Source organism: Centroberyx affinis, unplaced genomic scaffold (genome assembly GCF_046629955.1).
Source record: "Centroberyx affinis isolate AG114_WGS23_722 - 3 ecotype Tasmania unplaced genomic scaffold, CSIRO-AGI_Caff_v1 ptg000126l_1, whole genome shotgun sequence".
Classification (NCBI taxonomy): Eukaryota; Metazoa; Chordata; class Actinopteri; order Beryciformes; family Berycidae; genus Centroberyx; species Centroberyx affinis.
The window spans coordinates 437435-453223 of record NW_027278827.1 but is presented as its reverse complement, the minus strand read 5'-3'; positions in this window follow the sequence as shown (position 1 = coordinate 453223).

Below are 15789 nucleotides of genomic sequence, written 5' to 3'. Positions count from 1 at the left end.
TGTGTCAACATTGGAGATATAAAAGACCACAGTCATTATCACTATTGAGTACTGCAGAAACACTGTTCATCCCTCTGGGAACATTACAGGAATATTATAATGATTTTTCATTGAGGGCATTATGACAAGTGGGCAGCTGATGTCAGTTTCAGTGAATTAAACTACAATTTGTATTCTTTATTTTTTTCTGGAGCCACTGCACAGGAGATACTTTGTCTGACTGCGACAGAAAGACAGACACACAAATATGTAAATACAGACTAGAATCATAAAATGATTCTACACAAAGAGAAAAATGTCAATGGAATATTTTCATTGCATGTGCTTTTTTTTGTCAGGGAAGCTTCTGTCACTGTTGATCTTGTTGCTAAATGATGATAAAATAACTCAGAATAAAAGATATTTTGAAAAAGTATTATAAGTGTGATTTGAAAGGCATTCACTCACAATATGCTATATCCTGTAAATATGTGATAATGTGCTTGTTCTCTGAATATGATTGTAGATGTCAGTCGACTTTACATCTGTTGTGCCTCCTTTTAATGTCCATGTTTGTTTAATGTATGATTATGACAGACATCTAATAGTTGTAGGTTGAAATAGTCCATTGTTCAATTTCACATATGAAGCTTATTTAGATGTTATCATGCAGCAACTAGATACTCACCAGGAATGTTACATCACATGTGATGGGGGTGAACTTGTTGCATTCATTCATCATGTGTTTACATTTTTCAAGGATTGTTTTTTCTTTCTGCGAAGAGTGATGATCACTGAGGTATTGCCAAATAAACCATCATGATCTTTCATGTGTCTGTTTTTTTTTCTTCCCAGCAGTATGCACATGGTTGTCATTGTAAAAATTAAAGAAGTTTCAAGGATATTGTCAACATGTGCCTTTTGATTTACAAATGACAGATTTATTGGGACTCTTGAGACTTCTGTTTTCCTGCAGCACACCAACAAAGAAGGAGAGGTTAAAACTATTATTATAATAGTTAGCAATGCAATCTATTGAGGTGATGACCTCTGAAGTCTGGAAAAACAAACCAACAGAAGTCTTTCTACATGAAGCTTCAGCTGTCATCCTCATCAGTGCTGGCTGGCAGCTGGTTGGGACTCAACTTTGACCTTTAACACTAATAGAATGACTGTCAGTCAACACTCCAGCAGAGAGAGACAGACAGAGACAGACAGACAGACAGACAGAGAGAGAGAGAGAGAGAGAGAGAGAGAGAGGCCTCAGGTCTCCAGATGCTTCTGATAATAATGCGATTTGTGCATTATGTGTACATTATGCATACTCAATAACATAATTATTCTGCAATTGAAAGTTGTGCATGAATTCATTTACAAAACATCAGTATTTGCCGTAACAGTCTAAATGGACTCCTGCAGTCCATCAATCGTTCAAAAGCACTTAGTCAAATTAAACAAGGAAGTGGTTTGTGAACCATTATGAATCCCTCTCTAGAACTATAGGCAAGCGCTCTGGGAGAGGTTTTGAGACAAACATCTTCAAAAGGTCTGTGTTAGTGATATTGAGTGTTTTTTACCCATCTCCACTGGCTGGAAATGACTTTCTCTCCACACCTGACAATAGTTCCATCAGCAGAAATCCATTGCTTCAGCAGAAAATTTTAACTGAAATCGACTTGCCTGGTAGTTACCAAAGCCTCCAAAATACACCTAAAAATGCTCCAGAGGCTTAAGCTTTCATATAATTGTCTGTCAGTGTGACAGCCATCCATCATCACTTGTTGATGTTGAATACCCAAATCCCAAGTCTGCCTTAACTGATGGTAACTCTGCTTCCTCCCAATGTAAACCACTTTCCTTTTTACATAATGTTTTTTTTTATGTTTTGTAATGTAAACACTACCCAGACACTCCCACTACCAGAATTTTGGGTAAAATTATCATCATCTAACATAAAACAATGTGTTGTCGCTGATTTAAAATGGTTTAAAGTGACTTGATCAAGAATTGCGTAACATGTCATGGCTGCCTCTCACAGTTGACTCTCAGAATAAAGAACCACTTGAACATCACATGAAAATAACAGGAATTATCCTTTAAGATTATTGCAATGAATGCCCAGGCATGCACAGAGATATAAGCCTCTAGACAGGCTCTTAGGCTATGTTCACACCACAGTGCTCAGTTCTGAATTGCTGCTCATATCAATTTTTTTTGCATGGCTGCATCGATTTTAGGATGTAATCCATATCTGATACCAGTATGAACTGACAGTGATACTGAAAAGACGACAGATACAAAAGACGTCACATCCGTTTTTGTACCTGTGTTTCTCCTGCTTGTTTTGAACACATTCTGGTTTCGGTATGTGCCTTCAGGTTTTGGCTGAATTGAAGTGTCTCTCCAAATACCAATCAATTCAGCTATTTTGCTTTCTTTCCATTGTTGTGTCTCATCCTCCATGCTATAAAACCGGCTCAAATATTATAGCAATTTTGTCAGCTGAATGACTTAAAATCTACTTATCGTCATGGCAACACTGAAAAATTCCAGTTTGAGCGTTCACATACAAGTCACATGTAGGTTGCATGACTTGGGATCAGATTTTGCACCACATATCCATATGGTCCAGATCGGAGTTGAAAAAAATGTGACGCCATTGTAGGTTTCTGCTCTTCAGACTGATTAGAAAACAGCAGATCTGTGTCACAGAGGTTAAAAATCAGAATTGGGAGCAGTTCAGCTGCAGCGTAAACTGACAAGTCCTTTTTGAACTGTTGCATCAACAGGAGCCATTAGGTAGTAGTAGTACTTCTGCAGTAGTGAACCAGGCTTTCATGTAAGCTCCCATGTGAGCATGATGACCTGAGGAATGACTGAAAACGATGCTGGTGCGGCCTTTTACAGATAATGCAGCGGATGCTGTCTGTATCATGTCCATGGCAACACTAGGTAATGAGTTTTCTGCCACTCCATTCTTACTGTAACAATAAAAGGCCACATTTTAGAGTGGCCTTTTATTGTGACCAGCCCAAGGCACACCTGTGCAATAATCATGCTGTTTAATCAGCATCTTGATATGCCACACCTGTCAGGTGGATGGATTATCTTGCCAAAGGAGAAGTGCTCACTAAGACGGATTTAAACAAATTCGTGAACAAAATTTGAGAGAAATAAGCCTTTTGTGTGCATAGAAAAAGTCTTAGATCTTTTATTTCAGCTCATGAAAAATGGGAGCAAAACCAAGTGTTGCGTTTATATTTTTGTTCAGTGTATATCATGTGATTGATTGCTTGGGTACACAGAAAGAGGAATTGAATGTCTCATTGACGTCATAGACAGTGAGGGAAATTGGCGATCAATTTTATATGTTAACCCCCCCTTCCTCCACCACCACCATCATCTCTTTGTCTCCCTCTGTTGTGGTACTTGATGAGGCATGTTCAAAGTGCAAATGGATCCACTCACTATTAAGAGACTCAGTGCAGGGGAATGTTTGGCACGTCTGAAACGGCCTCTTATGTAACAAGCCACATGAGCCGATTGTATATGCAGTTTTTCAACTCACAGCGACAGACCCTCACTTTTCCATTTCATATGGAAATTATAAAATGCTGTACGTGACCTGTATATGACAATATAAAGTGGGATGGTTATTATGTAGCTGTCAAGGGCGGGAAGTGTTTATTGATTTGTTTTTCGGAAAATCTTGAAAAAAATCCTCTCACTTCTTCCACACAAATGATGGGAATTGCTTTAATAATCATGTATGTTAATGGAGGTTACACAATTGCTTGACCTCACAGAGGAAAGTAGACAGACTCCTATTCTCTATTCATTTCCCTTGATGCACAAAATCCCCTTGTGCCTCCTGACATCACACCTTTAATGGAAACACCTTTGACAGAACAACGTAAGTTAAATGTAATATATGAAACAAAATATATCGTTAAACTTTAAAAAACACCACACTAAACTGCAACCGTACACACGGTCCTGAGTGTACAGATCTGATGTCATCAGCATGAATGCTTCCACATGTTCATACATATTTTCTTTGCGTGCAATGGCTTGATTTTTGAGGCATCATTTATTCATTTCCATAACTAAGGGTGTCCTCAGGGTGTGTGTTGCCTTGCGAACATCACATTGTTTTGGGGATTTTGAGGCTGCCAAAAAAATACACACATGGTATCTAACCTGGCTGCCATAAAGCTGAATCCTATGTTTTTTTTTTATTGTTTTGCTCTGCATTTTTATCCCATTGCATCAGTCATTAATGAACAGATGTACTGCATACAGATCTACTACAAACATTGCATTGATTAAGATACATCAGTGAAGACGTTTTGAGACTCGTCTTATGCAGAAATATTGCAGGACGCATGTATAAACCCGTCTTAAAAATGTCTCAAGGCATCTTGCAAATGTGCGTGTTGAGATACTATGTCATATTTCAATGACGTTTCTCTATGAATATATATATATATTTCTTACATATTTTATATTGGATTACTCAATCACTCACGGCAAGGATACATGTCCGGCAAGAAATTGGAAGAGAAGATGAAGCTGCCAGGATCCAGATGTTTCACTGGGGGGGATTTAAATATCTTACACGTGCGGGCATCTCATGAAAGTTTTAAAGAGAGCGCCAAGATGAATAAGGCACTGTATAATTCATGCGCCTGACCTCTGCTTAATTAAAATGAAGCAGTCCGTGACGGCTGCTCTTCCCAGGAATAGTGTCTGAGTCCTTATTATCTCCGGGGGCCCGAGGGAAGCGTTCGTTTCCCAGAACAGCTCTGATGCTGAGATGTAGGGTCACGGTGCGTCGGCTAGGTTTGTGATCGGGAGGTTTGAGGGAAAGCTACGGGACAGGAGGTGCAAACTGATATCCTGACTCCTCATAAGTCAGCTTAACACCTCAGGGGACATGCATCAGCAGCTCCGATACCTGTTGGAGGGCAGACAGTTGTTTCGGCTAACTTTGCGCTGTGTGTCTTAAAGGTGCGGTGCAATGAGAATTGCATTTCTCAATTTCATGGTATAATTGAACTAAAGACCTGTTAATGTAAAGTTACACAAATTATCAGAACTGTCAGCAATGTGGAAATTTGACTAACGCCTTGAAAACCCCCCCCTTTAACAGATTCAGAATTCCAATCTACTTCCTGGTGTAAATGATGTCACCTACACCCAGGTTTTCATGAACGCTTCGATTGGTCGACTGTATGCATACTTAATGAGGTGCCCAATAGTTTGTCAGACAGCAGCCAGCCAGCTACTTCCCAAACTAGCCAAAATCTCTGTGCCTCCATTGTTGCTGGGAGCCGAAGTTCCAACACTGGATATTTGTTCCCCAAAGATAGGAATGCTTGGCTGCAGAGGAAGGTTCGGCTCTCACTCAGTCCTACAAGCTTTGTATCATCTAACCATCAAAAGCTGAAAGACAGTGATGCTTTTAGTGTTAGAAATCAACATCAAACTTTTCCTAACTGAGTTGCAGCCAGCGATGAGCGTTATGGAACGTGTCCGCAGCTCTGGGGAGAGGAGGCGGAGGTGCAGGCCAGACGAGAGCCACGAGGGTCAGCGATGAAAAACAAGTCCCATTATCACAACCTCAGCGCCCTCTGCTTCAAGCCTCACATAAAGAAACTCGATTACTGTGAAGGAAAATTGTCTCCGATAAAGAAAGGGCACCGCTATATTGTGTGACTCACCCTTCTGAATGAGAATAATTAGAGGGGGGGAGTATGTCCACCCTGCACTATTTTATTGGTGCATACAAACAAATAAACATCTCTACACAGCACATGGCAAGAGTTTACAGTGAAGGGGGCATGAGTGATATTTTCCTCGTTTCAGAGATCAATATTCAGAAATTAGAGAAATAAGATAAACTATACAAAGCTATTAAAGGATAAGGCTGGTGTTTTTTAATGCATTTCTTACTGTCAACAAATCCTATGAAAATAATAAAATCAGCAATTGCTAACAAGTCTCGCCCATGCAGCCGATGCCCAATAAAGCCATGTCTCAGTAGCCATAGAACTCTGTTGTATTAAAAAAAACGATTAAAAACACGTCACAGAGCCATGCTGTTGCTCTGGCCAACATATTTCATCATTGCGATGCACCAGGCCGGCCGACTTTTTCCTCAAACAGCTTAATAAGCCGACCGTAAACACATTTTCCATCTCAGGAAAGTAGTTCCGTAGCACCGAAAATAGTCCACAGCGTACTGAAGAATTTGTTCCCATTTGATTTGGTAATAACCACAATAGCCTGACTTTTCATGGTAACGATTAGCGATTTTTTTTAAATTGAAACTATGTCTTTGTGAGCTGTATTTGTTTTTTAGCTTACAATTGGAGCCAATGACTTCCGGGTTGAAGGCTAAAAAGGGAACGTGGGAAGTTGGAAAGTAACGAGAGTAGAGCAAACGCGTTGTTGATTTTGTTATTTTCATAGGATTTGTTGACGATAAGAAATGTATTTAAAAACACTAGCCGTATCCTTTAAGTGCAGTTACGCACTTTTAATCTGGGGTTTTCACACACTTTTGAATTTTCCCCCTTTATTTTAATTTTGTTTATTATCAAAAAAAAAAGTCTTTAGAATGGCCTTATTCCAGTGTTTTAACCTGTGGAAACGTATTGTAAGTACACAAAATTACTATGTAGGTACTTGATGAAAATCTCCCTAATACATAATGTGATATGTAATACTCAGCTTTGGCTAAAATGTCACCTATGCCTCTTCATATATACCATTTGGCATGACTTCTCAAACTGTCCTGTGTGTTACAGCACAAAGATACTGATGTTTACCTTGGCGAAACCTAAGAGAAAATATATGGTCAATACAAGGAGAGCAGGGCAAAAAATACTGTGCGTTGTGGACTTAGAGAGATCCAGAGCTGTGGCATGGCATACCAATGGGACAGAAGCGGTGATGAATGCCAAATGAGATTCATATTCATGCCTCAGTTTCATTTATCATTTCCACTGAGATAAAGGTAAAGTTTACATCTCTCATTGCTCTCTATTGGCACCCCGCTGTCTTGTGAAAAACAGAAGAATGCATATCACTCTCTTATATGCAGTCCATCCATTTTCTCTTTGTTAATTGTACATAAGCTATTCCAGTACTGTGGAAAATGAATTTACCTGTGTGGCAGTAGGCCTAGAACAAGTGAGAGAGGATTGCCACTGCACTGTATCGAAAAAGCAAAAATGGGTAATGCTTTATTTTACAGCCTGCTAATTATGGTGTAAGTAATTTGTAATTATGGGGTACTAATAAAATTACAATGCTGTAGTTACAGGGTACCAAAACAAGTAGTCTGGGAATTAAGGGGTAACAATTTTGTAATTTGTAATTGTAATTTTTGTAATGGTGTAACTGTTTTCATAATCACTGCATATTTAAAAAATAATTACCGGGTAATATAACGTAATTAGAGGGCACTTAACAAATGTTATTGGTGCTTAAAGGTTCATGCACTGACTTCCAGACATTGTTTTACATTTGATGTTAGAAAGAGACTTGTTTCACAACTTATACTACCAATAATGGACTACGCTGACATTGTTTACCAGAATGCTTGATACTGATCTTTGTCCCCTCAATGTTATATATAGACTCTGCAGATTTACACTACAGGTTGTTCTTTTTTTACACACCATTGCACAATGTTAGACACACTCAGGTGGCTCCCTCTTGATATAAGACATCAATTTCACTGGTACTAATTTATTCTTAAATGCATTAACTTTAACTATCCCTATTGTCTAAAACAATTTTTTGTTCCTTATACGTCAAATTACTCACTAACACACTCTGATCAGATCCTCTTTATAGTCCCCTTTGTATCTAAGGAAGTTGGTAAAAAAGCTTTTATGTTTCGGGCTCCTTCTGATTGGAATAAGTTACCTGTAAATATCCGTTCTCTGTCATCATTTTGCTTATTTAAAAATGTTTTGTTTTCTCATCTTAAAACAGATTGCGTTTTCAGTAATGCCATCACTGTTCCTTTATTTCCTTTATTTATAGATTGATCCTTTTCTTTTTTACAGATTGTGTCTAAGGTTGTAACTCTCTTTTTTTCTCTTTCTTTTGTTATTTAGTTTGTCGTTTGTTTGTTTGGTTGTTTGTTGTTTGTTTTGTCATTGTTGTGTTATATATTATTGTGTCTTGTACTGTTCTGTTTTCCATTTGTTTTGTGAGTATTTGTTTGGGACCCCCTTGAAAACGAGATGATACATCTCAAGGGGTTTATCCTGATATAATAAATTCTCTCTCTCACTGGAACAAAGCCATTGTAAAGTGCTACCCATGTTTCTATTAACTACATGGGTTGATGCACAGGTTGTTCTGGAAAAAAAAGTAATTCTATACCTGAAAAGCTGAATTGAAGATGAATAACTTTTATTTTTATTTTCCTAAAGTATCTACTGTAAGTACTGATATGATAGGTAGTAGTAATAAGTATTAGCAATATATAGTAGTAATAGTAGTAGGTAGTAGTAACATTAGAGTGAGGTAACTTGTGGCTTAAAACAGTGAAAGTGCAATAGGAATTAGCAGTTAAATAGATGTTTTCCGCATAAAAAAATACAGTATCTTAATACAAATTCCAATATTGTGTGTTTAAGCATATGTATTTTATAAACCATGTATGAAATGGGACATCTCTGTCATCAAAGTTAACTTGTGCCTGAGCTTCATCTGATGAATCATAATGCAGCTGGACACAATGCAGCAGAGTTCAGAGAGTTTAGAATGTCAGTGTCATAAAGACAGACTGACCTGAACACAGACACAGACTCACAGTTTCATCTCTGATCGGTGTTCACCTGCACATTGGGAGAGAAAACTCACGTTGCATTCATTTGGAGAAACTACCTTCTACCTTTTAGAAAGGAAAACATGGAGAGTGATTTCCATCTTGGTAAGCCACATGTATTTATCATTTTATTATTTAACAGGAAAAGATTAGTAGAGGATTTTGCTGAAGAGGTAAACAAGAGACAGCCCAGGATAGACTAGTTGTTTGTGTTGAAGGATTTACATTTGTGTCCAGTTCTTCCTTAGTTTTGTTTACATTGTAAACACAGTTAGATTTGTTGTTGAAACAAAACTATGATAAAGGCATAAGATGAAGCTATGATGAAGCATGTTGACCTTGAATTAAGCTACATCAGGTGGCCTTATGGTTATTTGATTATTAAGATGTTGCCATTGCATTTCTTTCAGCATCCATGCAAATGGTCGCTCGACTCAATGCCCTTAATGACGATCGCCATGGAAACATCAACTGCATGTTTGCAAAAGTCCTGAATAAGGATCAGTACCTTTATGCTGAAGCCTCTAGTTTCTCTGGAGTGACTGCTGAGCTCAACTGTGACCTTTCACCTCAGTCTGCTGTTGGTCTCGGCTCCAAACTTGTGGATGCTTGTGGATTTTAGAGCCTCAATATATGGGAACCAATAGTCAGCACAGCTTCATCAGCATACAAACTTCTCTTGCATGTGGACAAAGGAGATCTTCCTCCCACAGAGAAAGAGTCTCCTCTCATGACTGAAGACAGTGTTAGGTAATGCTGGAGCATCCATCCACCCAGCTCAGCATGTTGAGGCTCAATCCAACCTGCTCCGCCTTGTTGAGGCTCCATCCCATGAGGCTCCAATGACTGATGACATCAAAATCATTGACAGATTGAGGCTGCTTCAACACTCCTCCAATGGTTTTGACGATGACTACCACCCGGAGGCAGTTGGAAAGAGATATCTCTATGCCCCCCCATGTTGTGACACATCTGAATTTATGTCTGACTGCTTCTCACCCTGTGGATCTACTCTGGGCTGCCTAGATGAGTTGGAGCCACTGGTCAAATCCCACTTTGATTTGGTGAGGAGCTCCTCTATGCTTCATCACATCTCTCTAGATTTGTAGTGGGCTGCTCCCCATAGCATGGGCCTCCTTCTCCAAGTCCTGTACCCTGTAATTATTTTTAAGTATACAGCAATTACAAAAATAGTTACACCATAACTACCTTATAAATCTCTCATTAATACAAAATTGTTACCCCTTAATTGCTGGACTTCTTGTTTTGTTACCCTGTAACTACAGCATTGTTATTTTATTAGTACCCCATAATTACAAACTAGTTAGACCGTAATTAGCGGGCTGTAAAATAAAGCGTTACCCAAAAATGTTCGAACTGCCAAAGCATTGCAGTATCTTCTCTCTCAGGGTAGCAAACAATATTTACCAGGCCACAAAGCTTACAGTCTTTTTCATTTTAATGAATAGTCCCTCAACAGTAATGGGAGGCCAATATGCCTGTTGTCTACATCTTGCACTTTGTTGTCGGCCCTCTGGGGACCTCACATAGGACGACATGACTTGAATCTCCTCCCTCAGCTTCAGGAACAAGTCCCCCTCATGCCTAGAAGTGGTGCTTTCGGGCTCATTACCTCTGGTTTCCATAACGTGATGATGAGAAGCTAAAAACAAGGACGGCATTGGGTCTCCGTATCTCGGCTAACAAGGTTCATGTTTGAGCGTCCCTGTGTGACACGCTGCTGTTTAGATGCTGAGGCAACACTGACAGGATTGAGGGACTTTGGTTTGGTTTGACTGGGCTACAGAAGATCATGGACAGGGTTTAGTTAGTCAAAGCAGCTTTCCCTTCATCCACAGATGTAGCAAAATTAGCGGTGTCTAAATTTCTATGGCGCCATTTTCACTGGGCTTGAATCCTCAACTACAGAAAACATCAAAGCTCAGAAAACTATAATTATGTCGCCAAAGTATTGTAACACACACACACACACGTGCATTATATTTAATGCGTGTTTGAGTGGTTGTGTGCCAGATAACAAGACATCATTACCCATCTCTTGGGGTTTCGCAGCTATTCTAGTTCATTCGCATTCAAAAGCGCCTTCCTATGGAGAAGTATAGGGTTGGCATGGCTACTGAATAAAATCCATTCTCCCACAGGAGTTTATTCGGAAAACGCTGGCAGTCACACAGGAGACAGAGAAGAAATGGTTCTGCAGGGGACACCATCAGTGGAACTCTGGTGGCCTTTTCTGTTCAAGCCGGGATGTAAGCAGCGCCCTGCAAGTTTATGCATGAAAGCTGTGATTTCTGCAGAGCTTCATGGGGTGACGTTCACTTTAAATTCATACCAAACTCACTATATAATGGAAGGGGGCCTGTTTTATGTGAATGCCAGCTTGAGAAAGATGTGATAATGGCTATGTAAATAAATTCACCATGCCAAGCCCTAAAAAAAATATCTTCTGGCTTTCACAGTAGTAGTGTCATTGTTTCACTAACTACCTGGTTGGGAGAACAGCAGTGTATTGATTTGCATAATATTAAATTATTTCTCGATTGGTATCCAGTACGTTGAGGTACTCACCAGCACAAGATTGCTTCATATTTTTAATAGTATGGGTGTACTTATAGCATATTTGACCTCATGATCTCATGGCATCAGTAGATCTAGCTGGTCCCAGAACAGGAAACTAACGTAGAAAATTTAAAAAAAACTCGAGCAATCAGTGATTCAGCTCTTGACTCGCACCTGGTGGATGAGGATTTAAGAGAGCTGGAAAGCCTGGCTGATAGTGGAAACACTGGACATGGAAAAAAAGGATACACATGTGGCAATACTTTGATGTGTTCCAACAACATTGTCACAGGTACCAAGGATGCCAATCAAAGGGAACAGCATGAGGCCATGTGTATGAATAAAGCATTGCATTCACCATCAGTGTAAAGGCTCTGGTCTGACTTGAAGCCTTGTGATGAATTCATAAAGCTGCGGATCAGGAATAGACTGCACTGTTCACATGAATTGCTTCGCCTAACTTAGAGGATTGTCAGTTTTTTTCAAATACTATAGCCTGAAGCAGTATTTTCAGTGACAGATTTCAACTGTCTCATTAAACTCAGAACTCATATAGATATATAGATATACAGTATATAGAGACTTTTGTTATATTTAAGGCTACTGATTGTGACTTGATTTTGTCTTTTTGTAAAAAAAAAAAAAAAAAAAAAATGCTAACACATCCAATACCTTTATAAATGCCACTGAATGATGGTAAAAAAAAACATGTGACTATGAGAGTAAATTATAATTGCACAGTATTATCAGGTGTCAGTGTTAATGTGTCTCTGTGTGTGTGTGTGTGTGTGTGTGTGTGTGTGTGTGTGTAGGTGTGTGTGTGTGTGTGTGTGTGTGAGTGTACACAAGAGACAGAGAGAAACAAAACTCTCTCATGACTTGCCGATGTCTGAAACTGAGCTTCATTAGTGCTACTTTCCTCACTGATTTCCACACTGACAGGGACTCTGCTCTCTATTCTGCCATGCTCATTAATATGGATGTGATGGTGCATGACCAGACCAAGAGACAGAGAGAGAGGAAAGCCTAAACGGTAAAAAGAGATGGACTTGGCTGTGGCCAAGTGGTCCTGGATATAAAGAAGTGCCGGATTCAGCGCATCGTCACGTGTCGTCCACACACACACACACACACACACACACACACACACACACACGGTGAAACTGAGTCAAAACTCCTTCGAACCACTGAGACAGAAACAGCTAGAAGAGGCAGGTGGGAGCGTTTAGGCGGATGATGTGTAGGCATATGTGTCTCTTCTTCCTCCTCAGTCTGTCAGAAGGAGGTTAACAGTCTAGCAGAATCATAGTCTATTCTGTATAAGTCGATTCTGACACACTACAGCAGGACAATTTGTAGAACAGGAGACTGTAACGTTACTGTCAACAAGGTAGGTATTGTGATCAGCTCCTCTGTGGGGTTTGTATCAATCAAGGTGGAGGTAAGTAAGAGAGTAGTACAAGTTACTGAGTTACTTTTTAGAAAAGAGAACATTGTTAGTTGTTATCTTTCCCATGTAATTCCAAAAGAACGAGATGACAGAGTTCAAACTAGATCCTTTTAATTGGAGAATTTGGAAATTTCAAAATAAAGTGCACAAAGTAAAGTCTCTTCTTTGCTGACTGCTGATGTTCGCTGTCCATTTTCTGATGCTTATGAGCCACAACATCTGTACTCATCATCATGAGTGTGATTTAAAATGTAGCGAAGTACCATACCTCAGAAAAAACATACTTAATTAAAAGTGAAATTACTGACTTTAAAAAATACTCAAAAAAGTAGAAGTACATAAAAAAGCAGCTCAATTCCAGTAACTATAGCCTAAATGTAAATACTTCCACTCTTGGTTTTCAGCACCCAGTTTTGACAGTGGAACGCAGCTCAAACTGCAGAATGGATCAATAAGCTTTGAAGCCAGTCGCACCATAACGCTCTAGTAGGAACTGTCTCAGACCTTTTGATTTTATTGTTTATCCTCTTCTCCCTCACCTCTTACCCTTAGCAGTTAGACACATGCAGGCTCATATCAGGGGTTTTTGAGTTTTCTGTCTTACTTGAACAATTTTTTTTCCCTTAAGGTTCGGCTGAAAGCCCCTTACTTTACTGACACTTTGCTTTCAGAGTCAAGTAAGAGATAAGAATAAGAGGTATGGTATATTGTTACTAATGATCATCTTGAAGTTGCTTTAGAGCGTTTTTTATGACAACTCTCATTTCCCACTTGCTATTTAATTTCTTTGAGTTGAGTGCGGGAAGGAAATTGCCAGTAGCTAATACAGGATCCAAATCAATTCAACAAATCTGTTCAAAAGCCTTTATAACTGCTGCTGAGCAGATCATACACAGAGAATTGCATTTCACTGTCATAAACTGTCACAAATTGGGAGATCAAAGTTTAATTTCTACTTCTTTTTTCACCCTCCATTTTCCATAGTTCTCACAAAAGTTGCCTATGGCTGAAAGCTCACGGTTAAAGGGAATTGAAAGAGGCTTGCAGTGTATAATTATATTAACTATGGGTTTTTCAACCTACCATCAGCCCAAGGCAAATTTATTTCTATTGAAAATCCAATATGGCTCTGTCCAGAGTGTATGGTTAGACGATGATTACTGATCCTGTGTGTTTTATCATATCTGTTCATCCAAAGTTAACTTTGAGCCGGTTGTATCACTGAATGTCCATATTGCTTAGGGGGCAACTTACCAAACAGTGATAATATTGCTCAGTCCGGGGTCAGACACCCGGCCTCTAGTTGATGCTCTGTAACCTGTTTACCCCCCGCTCACAGATTTATAACCTTAGGCAGGAAATGAGCAAAAGCAATTCAATTTTCTCATTTAAAATAATCATATTTCCATCTACCCAGTACAGAGGTCAGACCTTTCAAACAAGTGATTTACACTTCTGGACAGGTTTCTTTTAATAGATGTTAATAATTATCTGATGCAAACTACATTGATTGTGCTGAGGGCATTTCTGCTGTGGTTATTTACCAGGGTAAGAAATTAGCTTAACCACAGCCATCATCTTTAATTACCTAACAGTGTGAGCCCACTAAGCCTTCAGCGTATCTTTATCAAAGAATGATTGCTAGTAAAGTGAGAGCAACATGATTTTCTTTTCCCAAAGATGACCAACTCTGAACCCCATGTTTATGTTGCCTGATTTACAAACCTGGTTCATCTGGTTCTGGTTCAAAAGCATTATAAGACGTAATATACGCAAGATGGCTGATTCTGTCAAGGCAGAATAGTCAACTATTTCCTTATCAGTCTCCTTCTGATTATTCTGTCATTGAAATTAGTATCTGAAGAGGAATATGTTTTATGTGCTGTGGTGCAAAGTGGTTTGTTTCCCATAAAGCAACGTTTCTGGGCCACTTGATTTCAGCAAATTGCAGAATGATTGCATATAAGTACGAACCAGCAATTTGGTACTTCAAATCAGATTCAGAGTGGATGCTGTAGCTTGTGTTTGTGTAGACTGCAGATGGATTGGATGCGCTTATCTTACGCTCGTCTTACCATATAAGTGATAGACACACCTGAATTTAAGCTGACATACAGTCCTAATGTCTTGGCACGCTGTTGCTATAGCAATGACAGGAGGCATCATGGGAGGTATTGACCTGCAGGATAACACAAAAGAAATCAGTGAGCTAGAATCTAATAAAAAGGTATAACCTTTAGGCTGTTCATGCTTGACCAGTAACAGCATCTGCCACTTACAGCAGCCTGTGTTAATCTCACATGGAGAGAAACCTGTCGCCCTCAATCAAAACAATCTCTGGAAAGCTCATGTTGATGGAAGAAGGTATTGGTTAACCTCTAGTGACTCAGAGGTTAGCCAACATTAAACAAATTGGCAAAACCCAATCTGACTCTTATGAAATCTTTCTGATGAAACACAAGCAAGACATTTACCATGTTGCCTACAGTAATTATCTTCTGAGCGTTACTGAACATCAGTGTGAATGAGCTTGCAGCACCATCAGATTCTTCAAGCTATTTGCTATTCCTAATTTTTCAACACAACAACCGTAAGTAGCCCAGTGCATTAATAATTCATCCAGACGATATGCATAGCCACAGATTAATTTGAATGGGGATCAGCATGACTAATGAGCCTGTCATCGGCTCCCGTGTCTGCCTGGTCCAGATAGACTGTGGAAGCATGGGACCATGGCCAACTCAGCTGGGGAAATCAATGGACAAACAGCTTTCCCCTGGCTGATTGCGTTCAAGCCAGCAATCTTGTGCTGGTGAGTAGCTTCTGGAAGTCAACAGGAGACACAATGAAGGAAGGCGGCTCATTATGAGGATTGAGGAAGAAAACACCACTATCCCGCTCTCAGCCCAGAGAAAACCAGAATGCGTTG